Source organism: Anolis carolinensis, chromosome 2, assembly GCF_035594765.1.
Source record: "Anolis carolinensis isolate JA03-04 chromosome 2, rAnoCar3.1.pri, whole genome shotgun sequence".
Classification (NCBI taxonomy): Eukaryota; Metazoa; Chordata; class Lepidosauria; order Squamata; family Dactyloidae; genus Anolis; species Anolis carolinensis.
The window spans coordinates 184,245,568-184,264,836 of NC_085842.1; the positions used below are offsets into that span (position 1 = coordinate 184,245,568).

The 19,269-nt window shown below is 42.7% G+C and overlaps 1 protein-coding gene across 7 annotated transcripts in view; it reads left to right on the forward strand.

Annotated features, from left to right (window-relative positions):
• Positions 1-19,269, forward strand: part of ccdc120 (coiled-coil domain containing 120) — a 72,292-nt gene that overhangs the window by 32,048 nt on the left and 20,975 nt on the right. Inside the window, exon 1 of one of the 7 annotated variants that reach the window (XM_008118371.3) lies at positions 8,952-9,067. The exons of 5 other annotated variants lie outside the window; for them this stretch is intronic. The gene's annotated coding sequence lies outside the window, so the exon portion shown is untranslated. Of the gene's footprint in view, positions 1-8,951; positions 9,068-16,715; positions 16,854-19,269 lie in introns of those variants that run through there. One more of the 7 variants, XM_008118372.3, reaches the window with a different exon arrangement.

The window sequence follows — 19,269 nt, forward strand, 5'->3', positions numbered from 1 at the left end:
AGTTCATTTTTTGGAGGAATTTTCAGAGTCATTATTTGGAGAAGTTTCCAAATTGCTTGCCATTCTCTCATCTGTCCTAAAATGTGTTTGCTTTTTAAAGATAATGAAAAATGATCAACATAATGACTAACATAGCAATTTGCTAAGTAAATATTAATAGCAAGTGGTGAAGCAAGAGGTGGTTGGATAAATTACCTTGAAAAATTAGGTTTCCAAGCCACGTGTCAAAATATCCTCAGAGGGAATACAGTGGGCACTGAAGTTTGATTCCAGGACCCTCTGTAGATACCAAAAACTATGAATATTCACAATGATGTCGTAAAATCAAGGGTTGCTTTTTGGATTTTTTTTTTTTAAAAAAAAACAAAACAAAAAATTGAGCCATAGTTGGTTGAATCAAGGGATGCAGACCTGTGGTTAGAGAGGGCTGACTGTACTTGGGGGAGCTTAAGAGGAAGAGCCTGAAGTTTACTGCCTCTTCTTTTGGCTTAGCAACATCTATATGGCCCTGCAAGGCAGACTTCAGCAATACATGGAGCGAGAGCTGCCAGATGTCCAAGCTGGGTTTAGAAAAGGCGGAGGAACCAGAGACCAAATTGCCAATATCCGCTGGATAATGGAGGAAGCCAGGGAGTTTCAGAAAAACATCTACTTCTGCTTTATTGACTATTCTAAAGCCTTCGACTGTGGACCATAACAAACTGTGGCATGTGCTTGGTGGTATGGAGATACCAAGTCACCTTGTCTATCTCCTGAGAAATCTGTATAATGACCAAGTAGCCACAGTAAGAACAGACCACGGAACAACAGACTGGTTCAAGATTGGGAAAGGAGTACGGCAGGGCTGTATACTATCGCCCTACCTATTCAACTTGTACGCAGAACACATCATGCGACGTGCGGGGCTTGAGGAATCCAAGGCCGGAGTTAAAATTTCTGGAAGAAACATTAATAACCTTAGGTATGCAGATGATACCACTCTGATGGCCGAAAGTGAGGAAGAGCTGAGGAGCCTTATCACCAAGGTGAAAGAAGAAAGTGCAAAAGCCGGGCTGCAGTTAAACATCAAGAAAACCAAGATCATGGCAACCAGACCGATTGACAACTGGCAAATAGACAGAAAAAATGTGGAGGCAGTGACAGACTTTATATTTTTAGGTGCAAAGATCACTGCAGATGCAGACTGCAGCCAGGAAATCAGAATACGTTTACTTCTTGGGAGGAGAGCAATGGCTAACCTCGATAAAATACTGAAAAGCACAGACATCACACTGGCAACAAAGGTCCGCATAGTCAAAGCAATGGTATTCCCCATAGTAACCTATGGTTGCGAGAGCTGGACCATAAGGAAGACTGAGCGAAGGAAGAGAGACGCTTTTGAACTCTGGTGCTGGAGGAAAATCCTGAGAGTGACTTGGACCGCAAGAAGATCCAACCAGTCCATCCTCCAGGAAATAATGCCCGGCTGCTCACTGGAGGGAAGGATATTAGAGGCAAAGCTGAAGTATTTTGGCCACATCATGAGGAGACAGGAAAGCTTGGAAAAGATTATGGTGCTGGGGAAAATTGAAGGAAAAGGGAAGAGAGGCTGACCAAGGGCAAGATGGATGGACGGTATTCTTGAAGTGACTGGCTTGACCTTGAAGGAACTGTGGGCGGCAACGGCTGACAGGGAGCTCTGGTGTGGATTGGTCCATGAGGTCACGAAGAGTCGAAAACGACTGAACAAGTGAGACGACGACGATGGATGTTCATTGTTTCTTCTTAGAAAGATAGCCACTAGATGGGGCTGAAGGAAAAGCATAAGGACAGTCTCTCTGGAATTCTGTGGGACTGGTTCTCTTCAACTCTTGTGCTCCCCTTGTTCCTACCTGCAGGGCAAAGAGCCAGGAATGTGCGGCATCTGATCTCATCAGAGCCTAAGACAAACAGCAGTGCCTTGAAGCTGGGCCATACCATTCCCTTGGGTCAAAGGGGTGCTGTCAGGGAGCTTGTGTTGAGGCAGAAATGGATTAGCCCCTGCCCTGCTAGAGAGCCCCTGAGAAAGCAAAAAAAAAAAAAAAGGGGGGGGGATCCTCAGACTAATTGCCTTTGTGGTGTGTCCTTGCACATTTGCACATAAATTCTAGGAGCTGTGAAAACATGCAGGCAACTATGCACATCTTGAAACCTCATTCACATTTTCCATGTGGGCTCGAGTTTTGTAAAGTTTTTCAGAATGTTAGGACAAAGGTCTGTGCCATGACATAATAAAAAGACATGCAGCACCATCAAGGCTGTTATTATTGCTTGTTAGGCGATCCCTCATTGTCCGAGTATGATTGTCTTCCAGGGATAGTGCCCTGGCAGTGGATATGTAGGTGACTGTGAGCCCTGTTCTTGACCCACATGTTCTTTCCAGATGAAAAGCGGTTCCAGTCAGGGTTGACTTGACCACCCTCCTCTTGGCACATTTCTCCCTTTCGCCCTCCATTCGTTCCTCTTCGAACTCTGCACTACTGGTCACAACTGACCTCTAGCTAAAGCACTCAAGGGCCATATTATTATTATTATTATTATTATTATTATTAATAATAATAATAATAATAATAAACCCATTGATCATATCCTCAGCTGCTGTAAGAAAATCGCACAGACAGACTACAAACAGAGGCACAACTATGTGGCCCAAATGATTCATTGGAACTTATGCCTCAAGTACCACCTCCCAGCAGCAAAGAACTGGTGGGTTCACAAATCTGCAAAAGTATTGGAAAATGAGTACGCAAAGATACTGTGGGACTTCCGAATCCAGACTGACAAAGTTCTGGAACACAACACACCAGACATCACAGTTGTGGAAAAGAAAAAGGTTTGGATCATTGATGTTGCCATCCCAGGTGACGGTCGCATTGACGAAAACAACAGGAAAAACTCAGCTGCTATCAGGACCTCAAGATTGAACTTCAAAGACTCTGGCAGAAACCAGTGCAGGTGGTCCCAGTGGTGATCGGCACACTGGTTGCCGTGCCAAAAGATCTCAGCCGGCATTTGGAAACAATAGACATTGACAAAATCACGATCTGCCAACTGCAAAAGACCACCCTGCTGGGATCTGCGCGCATCATCCGAAAATACATCACACAGTTCTAGACACTTGCGAAGTGTTCGACTTGTGATTTTGCGATATGAAATCTAGCATATTTATCTTGTTTGCTGTGTCATAATAAAATAATAATAATAATAATAATAATAATAATAATAATAATGAATTTATTGTATTACAGGTTGAGCACTCCTTATAGGATTTCTGAAATCCAGAAAACTCCCATAACTGTCTACGTGGGGGAATGAGATAGTAGGACCTTTACTTTGAGGTAATTCAGAGTACACAGACTTGGGTCCCATCTATACTTACCATTTAATGCACTTCAAAGAAGGTTTCAAACTGCAGGGGCTAAACAACAAAGCCCTACAAAAGTGCATGTAAGAAAGCCCTTAATGCACATCAGTGCTCTGTGGTTTGTGTAATCATCTCAAATTGGCTCCACGATTTCCCCCCTGCACAGCAAAACCAGTTTCTTCAATACCTATTTGAAACGGCTTTAAATGGTCATGCCTTGGTTTCATGCACAAAAATATTGTGTATAAAATAACCTTCAGGCTATGTGAATAGAGTGCATATGAAACTCATAATCTTGTGTACATAGATGCATGATTTTCAAAATCCAAAAAAAAAAATCAAAGTACAGTAGAGTCTCACTTATCCAACATAAATGGTCTGGTAGACTATAAGGGAGAGTCATCCTGTATAATATTTATTGCTACAGCATTAAGTAAATGGGCTTTAATGTCAAAAGGATACTATAATGACATACATCTGATTAGGTGGACTGGAGTCCAGGAAAAGCTTATGCTAGAAAATTCTTGTTCTGTCTCAAAGGGGCTCCAGGATTCCTGCTTATGTTTGTATGCTAGAATGAATGTGCCAGCCTTCAAGATGCCACAGGATTCTTTGGTTGTGTTTTGTTTGTTTGCTTCAGGAAACATGCCTACCTTACTTAAAGAAAATCACACAATATATTGTCACAAATGGTGCTCCGGGACATAAAACTGAGCCAGGTACCATCATGATGTTTGACTATGGCTCTGACAGACCAGGATTTGAATCCCTACTCAGCCATGGTAACTCGTGGCATGAAATAATAAGTTTTCATTCATGCCTCCTTTCATGTTATTCATACGTGTATTAATCATCTTCTTCAGCAATTTAAGCCTGTCACTTAGCTGTGGGAAGATAAGACTTTTTCATAATGTATTTTGAAAAGAGAGCAAAATTAAACATAGAACAAGAAAAAAAGGGGAAATACTAATGTGAAGGGGAGGGAATCCGTTTTCAGTTGGCACAGAAACCTCCAAACTTCAGTCAGAAACTGAAATCTATACTCCTTTGCTATATATTTTTTTATTGTAGACTGTTCGTACGTGATCTGTGAGGCATAATAAGTCTTTTGTTCACTTCTCAATCCACATCAAGGGACCTGGTGGTTTTCCAATTCTGCAGTGTTGTATCTTTTTGGAGTACAACTCCGATTCTAGATGTGACCCGGATAACTGGGGTTCGCAAAGGGATTTGTGGTTTCACATAACTCTCAATATGTTTTTTATGTCCTTCTTTCTATGGGGCCTGGGCTATCTCTGCGTCACAAGGAGGCGTTAAAACCACATAGTATCTGGGAAAGGCTTTTTAATGTGTCCCAGTATTCAAATGGAGGAAAGATTATCTTGCAAGTGACACAGTAAATAAGCACACAATGTCAAGACTGGAAACGTTCCTCCTTTTTCTTCTGCATTTTTGTAATGCAAGAGATTGATTTCTTGCATCCTGATATGGTTCAGCCAACTTCTCTGGCTCCAGAAAGGACCCTCTCCCATCGGGTGGTATATTTTTTATACAAAAAGAAGAAAACACCCCATATATTCATGTGGTACAGTCCAGAATTCTACCGTCTGTTTACCTTCCCTTCTGTTCTGAGTTTAACTGTTGTAGGATCATCTCTACATAGAACCATAGGTAAAAGCCAATATGTGAACTTCATGTAGGTCGGGGCTTCTTAAAACTTTTTCCACTCATGATCTGTTTTTATTAGAGAAATTATTACGTGACTCCAAGTTACATATCTGTATAAAATAGGTATTAAAATCAAACATACACTGACAACAAATCAGCATTGGCAAGGCTTGCTAAACAGCCTGATTTTCCTTTTTTTGAAATACAGCTGAAGTGATTTCTGCAGAATTCACTGTGAACACTGTATGTTGTTGTGACCAGAGTTGTGTAAATGGGTAAGCGCTCAGACAACTTTTGCTGTAGTCACATTTTTCAAGACCCCAATATTGAGCTAAGGGGACCTCATTTGGGACCCACTGTTTAGTGATGTAGGTTATCTAGCTAAACCATTTTCAATTTGGGTTGGAATATAACTGCACGTGTGCATCTTTGTATTCTGGCATTGCCCACCTGGTAGTACAAGGGTACCATGTGTACAGGCTTGGATTTACATTCAGAATTGTGTGTTTGTAATGCGGAAGATCTCGTGGCTTCATGGGTGGCAGCTTCATGGGTGGCTTTTGTTCACACGGGTGTGGTAACACAGAAAGTTGCTTGCTTATGCATCCAGTGGCTCTTTGTCCACCATATGCCAACACATTTTGTTCCCTCTGAAAAGGGGAGATCAGTCTCTCTTGAGTTGGACAGTTCATGAGGAATCCCAGCAAAGGACAACAGGACACATGGGGACCCCTTCTCTGACTGGTGGGCCTGATGATGCCCCTTCAACCATGCTCAATTCAGTTTTGGCTGCGGATCCTTCTTTTTTAATGTAACACGATGAGTATAACAACTACTTTCAAAGTAAGTCCCGCACAATTAAACAGGAAATAACACTTTCAAACCAGTAACAGGACCCCACCCCCCAAATTTTGTTTTATAGTGTTATTTTTTTCAAAGAAACAAATCTACAATCCAACAAAGACATATACAGAAATACAAATTACAATCCGACAATCCAACAAAGACATATACAGAAATACAAATTACAATCCGACAATCCAACAAAGACATATACAGAAAAAGAAATTACACAAAACAATAGAACAATATCCCCCTTATAAAACACTAAACTAAAATAACTAATAAACTCAATCCAGAACAACTATTCTAACCACTACAGTCCCATGCAACCCTACTAAACACAATGGAGTGCCACAGGGTTCAGTCCTGGGCCCAGCTCTGTTCAACTTCTTTATTAATGACTTGGATGAAGGTTTAGAGGGCGTGCTTATCAAGTTTGCAGATGATACCAAATTAGGAGGGATAGCCAATACTCCAGAGGACAGGATTAGAATTCAAAATGACCTTAACAGATTGGCCAAAACTTACCAAATTCATTTCAACAAGGAGAAATGTAAGATACTCCACGTAGGCAGAAAAAATGAAATGCACAGATACAGAATGGGTGACGCCTGGCTTGACAACAGTCCCTGTGAGAAAGATCTTGGAGTCTTCGTGGGCAACAAGTTGAACATGAGCCAACAGTGTGATGCAGCAATTAAAAAGGCCAATGGGGTTTTGAGCTGCATCAAAAGGATGTGTCTAGATCAAGGGAAATCATTGGGCTCCTCTATTCTCCTTTGGTCAGACCTCACTTGAAATAACACTGTGTCCAATTCTGGGCACCACAGTTCAAAAGAGATTGGCAAGCTGGAATGCGTCCAGAGGAGGGCGACTAAAATGATCAAAGGTCTGGAGACTATGAAGAGTGTCTTAAAGAACTGGGTATGTTTAGCCTGCAAAAGAGAAGGTTGAAAGGAGACATGACAGCTATGTATAAATATATGAAAGGGTGTCATAAGGAAAAGGGAGCAAGCTTGTTTTCAGCTGTCCTTGAAACAAGGACTCACAGCAATGGGTTCAAACTACAGGAAAAGAGATTCTACCTGAACAGGAAGAACTTCATGACCGTACTAGCTGTTCAGCAGTGGAACTCTCTGCCTCGGAGTGTGGTGGAAACTCCTTCCTTGGAAACTTTTAAACAGAGGCTCTGCACTTTATCCACTCCCTGGCCCTATGATACTCTGATGCACAAGTTTTACCTATCCCTTATAATTGACCATATCTACCTTGAAGTCCTGTTTACTGGTATTTGAATCCTTAATGGAGTATATTGGTTTAGATTTGTAATTTTATGTCTGTTTTAAATAGAATTGTTTTGGTTCTGTCTTATGATGTTATTATGTTTACTATATTTAACTTTATTGTATAGAGTTTTTTTTACAATTGAATGTTTTTTATGTTCATGTTGGAAACTGCCCTGAGTCCTCTCAAGGAGATGGAGCGGTATATAAATAAAGTTTTATTATTATTATTATTTTATTATGACACAGCAAACAAGATAGATATGCTGGATTTCGTATCACAGAACCACAAGTCGAACACTTCCCAAGTGTCTAGGACTGTGTGATGTATTTTCGGATGATGTGTGCAGATCCCAGTAGGGTGGCCCTTTGCAGTTGGCAGATCGTAATTTTGTCAATGTCTATTGTTTCCAAATGCCTGCTGAAATCTTTTGGCACGGCACCCAATGTGCCGACCACCTGCACTGGTTTCTGCCAGAGTCTTTGAAGTTCAATCTTGAGGTCCTGATAATGGCTGAGTATTTCCTGTTGTTTTTCGTCAATGTGACTGTCACCTGGGATGGCAACATCAATGATCTGGATTCGGAAGTCCCACAGTATCTTTGCGTGCTCATTTTCCAATACTTTTTGCAGGTTTGTGATCCCACCAGTTCTTTACTACTGGGAGGTGATACTTGAGGCATAAGTTCCAATGGATCATTTGGGCCACATGATTGTGCCTGTTTGTAGTCTGTCTGTGCGATTTTCTTACAGCAGCTGAGGATATGAGCAATGGTTTCGTCGGTTTCCTTGCACAGTCTGCATTTTGGGTCATCAGCTGATTTTTCGATCTTGGCCTTAATTGCGTTTGTTCTGATGGCTTGCTCCTGGGCTGCAAGGATCAGGCCTTCTGTCTCCTTCTTCAGGGTCCCATTTGTGAGCCAGAGCCAGGTCTTCTCCTTATCAGCTTTTCCTTCAATTTTGTCAAGGAACTTTATTGTTGTTGTTGTTGTTGTTGTTATGGGCATCTGTCAGGAGTGCCTTGGTTGTGCTTTTCCTAGCATGGCAGGGGGTAGGACTTGATGATCCATGTGGTTGCTTCCAACTCTATTATTCTATGATTCTATACACATGCAATAAATCTAGGCGCCTCACACTCCCTGCCTGTTGGTTTGTTCTCTCAGTTTACTATTTCTGCAAAATATCAGTAATTTGCTGCCAAAATTCAGAGGTGATGATATTCCTCCCTTTATTTATTTATTTATTTATTTACAGCATTTATATTCCGCCCTTCTCACCCCAAAGGGGACTCAGGGCGGATCACATTACACATATAGGCAAACAGTCAATGCCTTTTAACATAGAACAAAGACAAGATAAACATAGGCTCCGAGCGGGCCTCGAACTCATGACCTCCTGGTCAGAGTGATTCATTGCAGCTAATTGCAGCTGGCTTGCTCTCCCGCCTGTGCCACAGCCTGGGCCTTTAGACTCAGAACTGGTGATGCCACAAACAATAAAGTTGATTGTACTCAGGGTGCATCAATACTGGAGAATGAATGCAGTTTGTCCCCACTTTAATGTCCATGGCTGAATGCTGTAGAATCCTGGAGTTGTGATTTTACAAGGTCTTGAGCGTGCCAAACTGTAAGTCCTATTATTCCATAGCATTGAGCCATGGCAGTTCCATTCATTCTACAGTGTAGATCTGTGACACCCATCCAAGCCTCTCTCCCTAAACCCCCTTCCTTTGGTGGCCAGGCGAGGGTTAAAAGGTGCGGCCCCTCCCCTTCCACCCCCTGGTTTTTTTTCTCTTTCGATTGTTGCTCTGGAGGTTGGATCGACGCCGCCTTCGCAACTACTGTACTCCAGTTTGATCCCGGGCTGTGAGCTGGTCTCAGCAAAGGCAGGGGTGAGTTTGGCTTTCCTTGGCGCGTGGGAACCCCACTCGAGTCCGTGGGCGGTCGCATGGGGGGATCTTGCACCCCCCAAAACTGGAGGAAATGTCTTTCAAGCTGCTGCTTTATGGGACCACTAATAGCAGGATGATAATGACGATTACTATTATTATTTATGTGTATAAGAACTCCTTACGGGAATGCTCTCCCTGCCTTCCTGCTTCCCAGAGTAACTTTTCTTCCTTCCTTCCTCTCTCTCTCTTTGCCTCTGTGCTTTGTTTCCTGGTATTCCAGCTACACTTTGTTTGCTTAAGAGGGAAGGTGAAGGAGCTGAGACTCTGGGTTCATCTATTCTACACTGTAGATTAATGCAGTTTGACACCACTTGGACTGCCAGGGCTCAATGCTGTGGAACCATAGGGTATGTTTTAACTAATAATGCGATTTTATAGATGTATTTTAACTATAGTCCCTTCCACACAGCTGAATGAAACCCCACATTTTCTGCTTTGAACTGGGATATATGGCATTGTAGACTGAGATAACCCAGTTCAAAGCCGATATTGTGGGATTTTCTGCCTTGATAATCTGGGTTATATGGCTGTGTGGAAGGGCCCTATATTGTGCCCCACCTTGAGCCATAAGGAGAGGTAGGTACTAAATTATTATTATTATTAAAGTAAAGGTAAGGTTTTCCCGTGACATTAAGTCCAGTCATGTCTGATTCTGGGGTGTGGTGCTCATCTCCATTTCTAAGCCGAAGAGCCGGCGCTGTCCGTAGACACCTCCAAGGTCATGTGGCCGGCATGACTGCATGGAGCACCGTTACCTTCCCGCCGGAGCAGTACCTATTGATCTACTCACATTGGCATGTTTTCGAACTGCTAGGTTGGCAGGAGCTGGAGCTAACAGCGACCGCTCCCGCCCCTCCCGGGGCTTGAACCTGGGACCTGGGTTATTATTATGTAATAATAAATAATATTTATTATTATTATTATTATCATCATCATTTGAGCTGTAGTTTTATAAAGTCTTTGGTTCCCTCAACCCAAAAAGTGCTGGAGACTTACCAAACTACCTTTGGGCTCTTCCAGAAAGGCCCAATATCCCAGGATCTGATCACAGGTTTTCTGTTTATCCCAGATTATCTGTCAGTACGGACTCTTATAATCCAGTTTAAAGCATAAAACCTGGGCCCTTCCCAAGAAAACTTTGGGCCCTTCCAGACAGGCCTTATATGACAGGATCTGACTCCAGGGGCCCTTCCACACAGCCCTATATCCCAGAATATCAAGGCAGAAAATCCCACAATATCTGCTTTGAACTGGGTTATCTGAATCCACACTCAGATAATGTGGGATTTTCTGCCTTGATATTCTGGGTTATAGGGCTGTGTGGAAGGGCCCCTGGAGTCAGATCCTGGCATATAAAGTCTGTCTGGAAGGGCCCTTTGATTCCAGAGCATTGAACCATGGCAGTTAGTGATATCAAACTGCTTTAATTCTACAGTGTAGATGCCCTCATAGGTCTCACTACAAGACTTGAATCCAGAGTCACTCTCCAAAGTGTGTGGATGCAGGGCACAGCAAGGTCAGTCCCCTTCTCTGCATAGCTGGTTTTCCCACACCCAGGTTTTGTGGGCGAAGGTTGCATAAACAAAACTCTGGAGACCGTTCTTCCTAAATATGTACTTGCAAGGAAAATTAAAAAAATTCAGAGAGAGACATTCAGTTGAGAGTAGGAGCAAGTCGGGTTTCTCAAGAGAAAAAGTGGCTTAGAGTGCGTCCTTTACGCTATCAATGCAGATTGACATTACTTTAACCCCCATGGCCCAATCTTATGGAATCATAAGAAATGTAGTTTCCCCCGGTCTTTTCTGCCTCACCAAACTACAAATCCCAGGATTCCATAACACTGAACCATAGCAATTAATGTGGTATCAAACAGCATCAATTTAAGAGTGTAGGTGCACCCTCACATTTCCTCAGTCGTTGTGTTACAGAATTAAGGCTTCCTTCACCACACCCCAAATGGGCCTTGGCTTTACTTGCAAGGTGGCTTGGCACACTTTTCCATTCTTGTAAAATAGGGGAAGAAATCAAATCAAAGAAGATAAGACTCCTCATCTGCTGGGAGTCTGGTGAAGAGCCAGTCAAATGTTTTACCCTCTGTTTTGTAGCAGACTATGTGTGTATGTGTGGAGCGGGTTAAACCACTGAGCTACTGAACTTGCTGATCGGAAGGTCAGCAGTTTGAATCCGGTGAGCGGGGTGAGCTCCGGCTGTTAGCCCCAGCTTCTACCAACCTAGCACTTCGAAAACATGCAGATGTGAGTAGATTAATAGGTACTGCTCCGGCAGGAAGGTAACGGCGCTCCATACAGTCATGCCGGCTACATAGCCTAGGAGCTGCCTATGGACAACACCGGCTCTTTAGCTTAGAAATGGAGATGAGCACCACCCCCCAGAATTGGACACAACTAGACCTAATGTCAGGGGAAAACCTTTACTTTTACTTTTATGTGTGTATGTAACAGGAAGATATAGTATCAGTGTGTGAAGCAACGAGAGAGATTGGAGGAGGATTACTTTATATATTCATTCATATTATAAGAGAGAATAGAAATAATATGTGTGTGTAACAGAGAGATAGAGTATGGGGGTGTGTGAAACAGCGAGAGAGATTGGAGGGGGATTACTTTCAATATACAGTACATTCAGACTGGAAATCTAAATGCTTGACCAGTGTAGGGCTGGTGCTACCAGTGTAGGGCTGGTGCTACAAGCATTTCACGCTTTCACTACATCAATTTTGTATATTAAAGCATTTGTGGTGTTTGTGAGCCTTGGCTTTTGTGGTGTTTGTGAGTTTATTTCTGCTTTATAGTGACCCTAAGGAGATAATATTGCCAATTTTTCTGAAGCTAGGAGTGTGTGACTTGCCCCAAAAATCATCCAGAGCGTTTCCATAGGGATTTGAACCCTGTGGGCTAGAGTTGTAGTCCAATGCTTTAGAGACATAGTTCGAGACTCAAACATCCACACCAAGCCGACTTCAATCTTCTATATATATAAAAATGTAATGTTCATTTTACTATGGAGTAAACAACAAAACCACTGAACCAAATCACACCAAATTTGGCCACAAAAGGCATAGTTATCCAAAATATTCATCCAAAATATATTTCCCCTACAAAGGAAGTAGCCAGGTTTCAAAGCGGCTCGTTGATTAAGGGTGCTACCCTAGCTACTCCAGAAAACGGCCAGGCTTTGTGGTTGCAAGGCTATTCCACCTGGCCAGCAAATGATTCCCATAAGCCACAGCAATGTGTGGTCGGGCAAAGCTCTCTCTATATATATATTTGTTGTAATTTAGCAGGTGGAGAGACTGGGCTATGAATCCAACGCTTTCCTTTGAATCTTTTGGCCACACCACAGCCAACCCCAGTTCTCTCCACTTTGTTCCTCTTCCATCCACCTGCAACATAAGAAATAATGAGACCACTGTCATAGGGTTGTTCCCAAGCGGAGATGTCACACACCAGTGATGGACTACAGTTCTCATCATCCCTGACCACACACTTTATGTTGATAAAGGAGTCACAAGTGTTTTGAATTCCCACAAACAACAGGCCTGTTAAGGAAATTTTGGTGTGAAAGATACATGGTTCTGCAATTCCCTCTTAAAGCTCTGTGAAATCGTAGAGGACGTCTTCCCGCTTTACAAATGAGGAATCCAAAAGCAAGAAAAATCCTATTATTCTGGGCCCTGTCAATGAGTTCATGGCTTAAAGAGGGACATGACCTCTATTTACTCAGGAGATAGGCAATTTGTGCCCCCAAGATTTTGTCGTTTGTAGTTCAACTCACCATTGGCATTGCAGATGAGATTGCTAGGATTTGCGATCCAGCATCTGTCTGGAACAGAGCTTTCCAGACATTTCATGTTGACACGCTTTTTAGATGTTCATCACTTTGTGGCATAGTAATTCAGTTTTACTAGCAAAAAAGCTCCTTTATTTGTAGACCGCCCTATTTCCTTGAAAGGACTCAGGGCAGTTTCCAGCAATATGGATACTAGCAATACTAGCAAACTGGAGATACGAGCACATGCATAAATCGTAATAATGAAATGTACGGGAACACAAGATATCTCACAAAAACCTTTCACTGATATATTTTTTTCAAAATATGATTTATTGCTTATTTCACATAGATTGGTTACATTTGTGCAACACACAGTCACACTAATCTTTCGTGATACACAGTTAGGAAAGCTCTGGTCTGGAGAGTCCCAAATTATAATCTGTCCCTGTTCTCCTGAATTCAGGGACCATTGTTTTTTAACATTTACCACATCAAAATGTCAAAGGGGAAAATTCTTTAGACACCTGAACTGGGTTAAAGAATTGGAACCACCTAGGTTTGATACATGGACTTGGAAAAGAAACCAAATCTAACTGAGTCTGTTTCCCTGGCAGTACATCTGTACATGCTCAGAGGCATTATTTTTATTCTGCTCCTTACTTTTAGGGGAGGCCCTGGAGCTTGAGAATGGGATCTGGAACCGAGCTCACATGAAATCCAGTTCCTGGACTATGAGTTCTTCTTGGAAAGATGATTCCGAGTCTAGAAATTTGTGGTTGCAAAGGCAGGACAGAGGCGAGTTGGGTGGGTGGAGAGCTTTGCAGGAAATTGCTATGTTGCTGACTCTAGGAGGATGTGTTTTGTCCTGCCCGATCTGACTTTCGTCTGGGATTAGGTGAACCTTTGCCTTAGGCCGCCAGCCAAGATGACGTTACCCAGGTGGCGCAAGGATTTCCGGGGAAAGGCTCCACCTGTTGAACTTTGCAATCCTAAAACACTGTCTCTGTCACTCTAGCCACTTTTTCCTCTTTCTCCTTCTGCTTCTCTTTTAAGCTTTGCTCAACACATTTGTAGTTGTTGAGTGGCTTCAAGTCATTTCTGACTTATGATGACCTTAAGGTGAATCTATCACAAGGTTTTGATAATTTTTTTCCAAAAGAGGCTGACCATTGCCTTGTTCTAAGGTTGAGAATGTGTGACCTAACCATTGTCACCCAGTGGGTCCCCAATAGCGCAGTGGGTTAAACCCCTGTGCCGGTAGGACTGCTGACTTGAAGGTTAGGTTGCTGATGTGAAGGTTGCCAGTTCGAATCCAACCTGGGAAGACTGTGGATGAGCTCCCCCTGTCAGCTCCAGCTCCCCATGCAGGGATAAGAGAGAAGCCTCCCACAAAGGTGGTAAAAACATCAAAACATCTGGGCGTCACCTGGGCAGCATCCTTGCAGAGGGCCAATTATCTCACACCAGAAGCGATTTGCAGTTTCTCAAGTTGCTCCTGACATGGAAAAAACAAACAAACCAGTGGGTTTCATGGCCAAGCAGGTCTCCAGAGTTGTGCAGCGCTCAAACACTGTATCATGCTAGCTCCAACTCAACACGTATTCTGACCGTTTTCTCCCAGTATTTATCTTTAAAGTGTTTCTGCAATAATTAACATGTTGTAATGAGAGCCTGTGTGGTGTAGTGGGGTGTAATAGTTTCTGGAGCTCTGGGCTGAAATCCCAGCCACAAAAACCCATAGTTACCCTCAGACTAAGGCAAAGGCAAATACTTCTGAACAAATCTTGCTAAGACAACCCAGTCATAGAGTCACCTTAGGGTTGTCATAGGTTATATACCACTTGAATGCACACACTAACAACAAAAGTTCCAATTTGGTTTCATATATTAGCAGAATATATGTAATAATGAGAATAATATTTATGTAAATATTAGTGTGTAGCTCTGTATAAGCTGCCAGGAAGCCAAGCAGATCGAGACAATTCAAAGCAGTGTAAAACATATAAAACCTTTTAAAAAATAACAATTTAAAGCCATATACCAATGCAAAATGAGATTCCTCCACGCCAAAGTCTTAGTTCATGAGTCACATATTAGTTTAGGATTGGAATAAAGTAAAAATGGTTCTGTTCAGGCCTGATACAGCAACCTGGCATTTTATGGGACAATAATACAAGGTATGTTGGGTACAAATTCCTATATATAGTCAACAGAGTGAGAAAAACTCTTTTAAAATATAAAACGCCTCCTCAGTTCCTTGTAGCATGGCTGGTAGCCGACAATCACCCAATTGCATTTTGTGTGCTCTGACATAGAAGCCAAATGTTTTGATGTTTTAAGACTAGTTCCTTCTATTATTTTTTAGAAGCTCAAAGTACTGCCATTTTCACTTGGCAGCATAAGGGTGGGATGCCTGTGGCCTTGAGTCTAAGAGTACATATACACTGCAGATTTAATGCATTTTGACACCACTTTAACTGCCATGGCTCAGTGCTGTGAAATCAAGGGAATTGTAGCTTGGCGAGACACCAGCACTGTTTGGCAGAGAAAGCTAAAGACTTTGTAAAACTACAGCTTTCGTGATTCCGTAGCAGTGAGCCACACTGTTAATCAAACTGCATGTTCAAATGCACCCTAAGTTCAAAGGCTCTGTTCAGATCTCTCTGAGGATTTTCCCAGAGTCTGCCTCCCTGGAGAGGAAGTGAGAAGGTGTTTGCGGAGACAGGAAGAAAAGAAAAAGATGGTAGATTAAAGGGAGAAGAAAAAAAAAAGATTAGGGTCTTCCACTTTAGCCTTGCTCAGTGTTGTCATGTGTTAACCACCCCTGCCCCTGCCCCTCCACTAAATAGATTCACATTTCTCAGAGCGCAGTTTCCCACCCTTGCCTTACTTCAACAGCTCTCTCAAAGTCCTTTGCTAATAAAAAGAAGATAAAACCCTGTAGGTGGATTGACTATGGGGCTTATTCTCACTTTGTATTCCTTCCCTGTCTGGCTAAAGCAGCCGTCCCCAAACTAAGGCCCGCAGGCTGGATGTGGCCCTCCAAAGTCATATACCCATCCCCTGAATTTTAGATCGAGTCTGAAACAGCTTGAAGGCATACAACAACAGCAGTCCTAATTAACTTGACTATCTCATCAGCCAAACACCGGCCCATACTTCCCATTGAAATAGTGCTAAGTTTATGTTGGTTAGAATTGTTCTTTGTTTTAACTATAGTACTGTTCTTTTATGATTTATTGCAGTACCAATAAGATCTGTGCAGTGTGCATAGGAATTTGTTCGTGTTTTTTTAAAACTATAGTCTGGCTCCCCAACAGTCCCGAGGGACCGTGAACCGGCCCTCGGCTTAAAAAGTTTGAGGACCCCTGGGCTAAAGAGTTCCTATCCCAAATTCTGGATCATGGCAAGGTTGCGCCTTGAATCCCCAACCTATCCCCTTCCATCCCTACCCATTTTAAGCAGGATAGTAATTTCTACAAAGTAATGAGATGGGTGGTAATTGGCTCAGTCAGTTTGAGTCTTGCCAGTGCTCTGTTCCACTTTGGTTTCCTAGGCGAGGTTTGTTGTTGTTTTGTTTTTTAACGGAAGGCTTCTTGTTCTGTCTTCTGCCTTTCCTCAAAAAGTCACCTTACTTATCCACTCCTCTCGAAGAGAGGCAGCCAGCAGCGGCGGCTGGGAACGGCAGCAGCGAGGAAGGTGTTGACACTAAAGAGTCATGGGAAAGGAATTGGCCGCTGTGGTTTCAGGAGCCGAGGGTGGGGTGGGGGCACCGGCCAGGAAAAATGTGGCCAGGGCAGTCTGTTCTTACCCTTTCTCCTTCCACTCCCATCTTGTTCGGCATGGTGGGATTGATAGGCTCACACATACACAGCAGTGGGGTGTATGTTCCTGTGAGAGAGAACGAGAGACAGGAGGAAAGAGGAAATATAAGGTATTTGATTGCACATTCGATTATTTTGTGTGTGAGTGAAAAACCGGTTTGGCTCTGAATTCATATTTATCTACACTGTGGGTGAGTGGAGGAGGAAGGCAGAAAGGTAAAAAAGAAAGAATATTATATGTCTGGTTTTCTTTTTTGCAACAACATGTGTACGTGAGTGAGCATATGAGAGATAATGTGAATTCGCATTTGTCGATCTTGTGTGTGAGAGAGTCAGGTTTGGGAGTTTGACCCCTAGGCTGCACCTTGAGAGGGGGAAAGCAGGCAGGCGGGTAAGAGAGAGAAACAGAGAGAAAGGAAAGAAGGGAGGAGGGAAGAAAGGAAGGAAGCAATTTGATGTGCCCAAGTTGTAATTTTGCTGCATCGTGTGTATGTGTTTGAGAGAGAATGCAAATCTGCATTTGACTTTATTGTGTTTGAGAGACTCGGAGACAGAATTTCAGCTGTCTCAATTCACATTTTGCTATATCCTGTACCATGTGTATGTTGGGGAAGAATGTGTGTTTATGTCACCGGGAAAGCTGGATGAACCTTTGGTACAAAGGCAGGACCGGCCAGACCACAATCCGGAGAACATGTGAGGGAAGCGGCTTCCCGAGGCTGTTCTACCTGACACGGATGTTGTTTTCGGGGCTGATTCATGCCGAGAGCTGTGCTGGGCTCTGCCATGGTTGGATTAGTTACATAACGGAGGGAAGTTTTCCTAGCTGTGTTGTTCCCTGGAGTCCCAGCTGGGCTTGTCTTGATCTGGTCTCACGGGGAAGCAGCTGTGGGATTTGGCCTGAGCCCAGAAATTTTGCTAGCAGCCAGCTGTCTTGCTGCCCCCGGACTTCCCACTGTGTGCATGTCTGCAGTCTGGCTCGCTGGCCCAGGGAAGGAAGGGACAAAGAGAATGGGGGCACAGCTGGGAGTGAGCCTTTTGGCCTTTGAGCCAGCCACAGGTAGGAAAGAAAAGCAGTTGTGCAAGTATGGCAAGTAGAATACAACTAGATTGTATTGTCGAAGGTTTTCACAGCCAGAATCACTGGAGTGTTGAGCGGTTTCCGTGTTCTAGCAGCATTTTCTGCATCTGTGGCTGGCATCTTCAGAGGACAACTAGATTGCCTTCAGTTTGGGTTCTCTCATAATAACTAGGGTGGGTGTCTGTCAAGGAAACCTTAAATTATGTTAGTCGACATAATCATATCAATTAACGTAATGCATGCAAATGCTTATTTTTTAAAGAGAACACTGCTGTGAAAGCTTGGTAGTAGGAAAAACCGTACATTAAGAGGCTTATTTAGTCAATTAGAAGGAAGTTGAAAAGAGGACAAAAATCTAATATCCAAGAGGCAGTATCCCCATGATTACTAAAGGATGGGAGCTGGGTGGACAGTGTCTCTTTGTGTGCTAATAGAGCCTTCCAAAGCCTATTTCCTTCAAGAATATCTGAAGTATAATTTCTATAAACACCAGCCATCATTGTTAGTGGTTGGAAAGGTTGGAAACTGCATCCTGAACCTGGGAAGTTGGGAAAAGCTGTTCTGGTCTGTTCCTAAAATGGCCAAAAAGTGCACTGAACCAAAATCCAGACAACTTAAGGCCCTTCTCACAAGTACTCCTCTCCCTGCTTGACAACAAATACATTGTTGTTGATGTGTGTCTTCAAATCATTTTTGAACCATGGCATCTCTAAAAGTGAAGCTGTTTTCAGATTAGGTTTGCCTCTGCCTTTCTCTGAGGCCGAGTGTGTGTGAATGCTTCCAAAATGATGTACATGTGAGGCAGAGCCGGCCCTAGATAATTTTCAAGTGTAAGCGAACAGAATTTTGGTGCCCCCTCCCGAATTTTGCCATCCCCCCCCCGAATTTTGCCACCCCCCAAAAAAACCGAATAGCTCAAAAATAAAAGTATAGCAGAGTCTCACTTATCCAACGTTCTGGATTATCCAACACATTTTTGTAGTCAATGTTTTCAATATATCGTGATATTTTGGTGCTAAATTCGTAAATACAGTAATTACTACATAGCATTACTGCGTATTGAACTACTTTTTTCTGTCAAATTTGTTGTATAACATGATGTTTTGGTGCTTAATTTGTAAAATCATAACCTAAATTGATTTTTAATAGGCTTTTCCTTAATCCCTCCTTATTATCCAAGATATTCGCTTATCCAAGCTTCTGCCGGCCTGTTTATGTTGGATAAGTGAGACTCTACTGTATTGCTACATTCACACTTGCCTCAAACAGACAAGAACTCTTTCTCCCACCCTGGACATTATTCCACAGATAAATAAACCCCACTTGCCTTTCTTCCTGAATCCTACAGACCAGAAGTAGGGAACTTTATTTTTTGATTTTATTTTATTTTTACATTTTCCCCCTTTTTATTTTTTCTCTTTTTCTTTTGTCTTTTGGCATTGCCA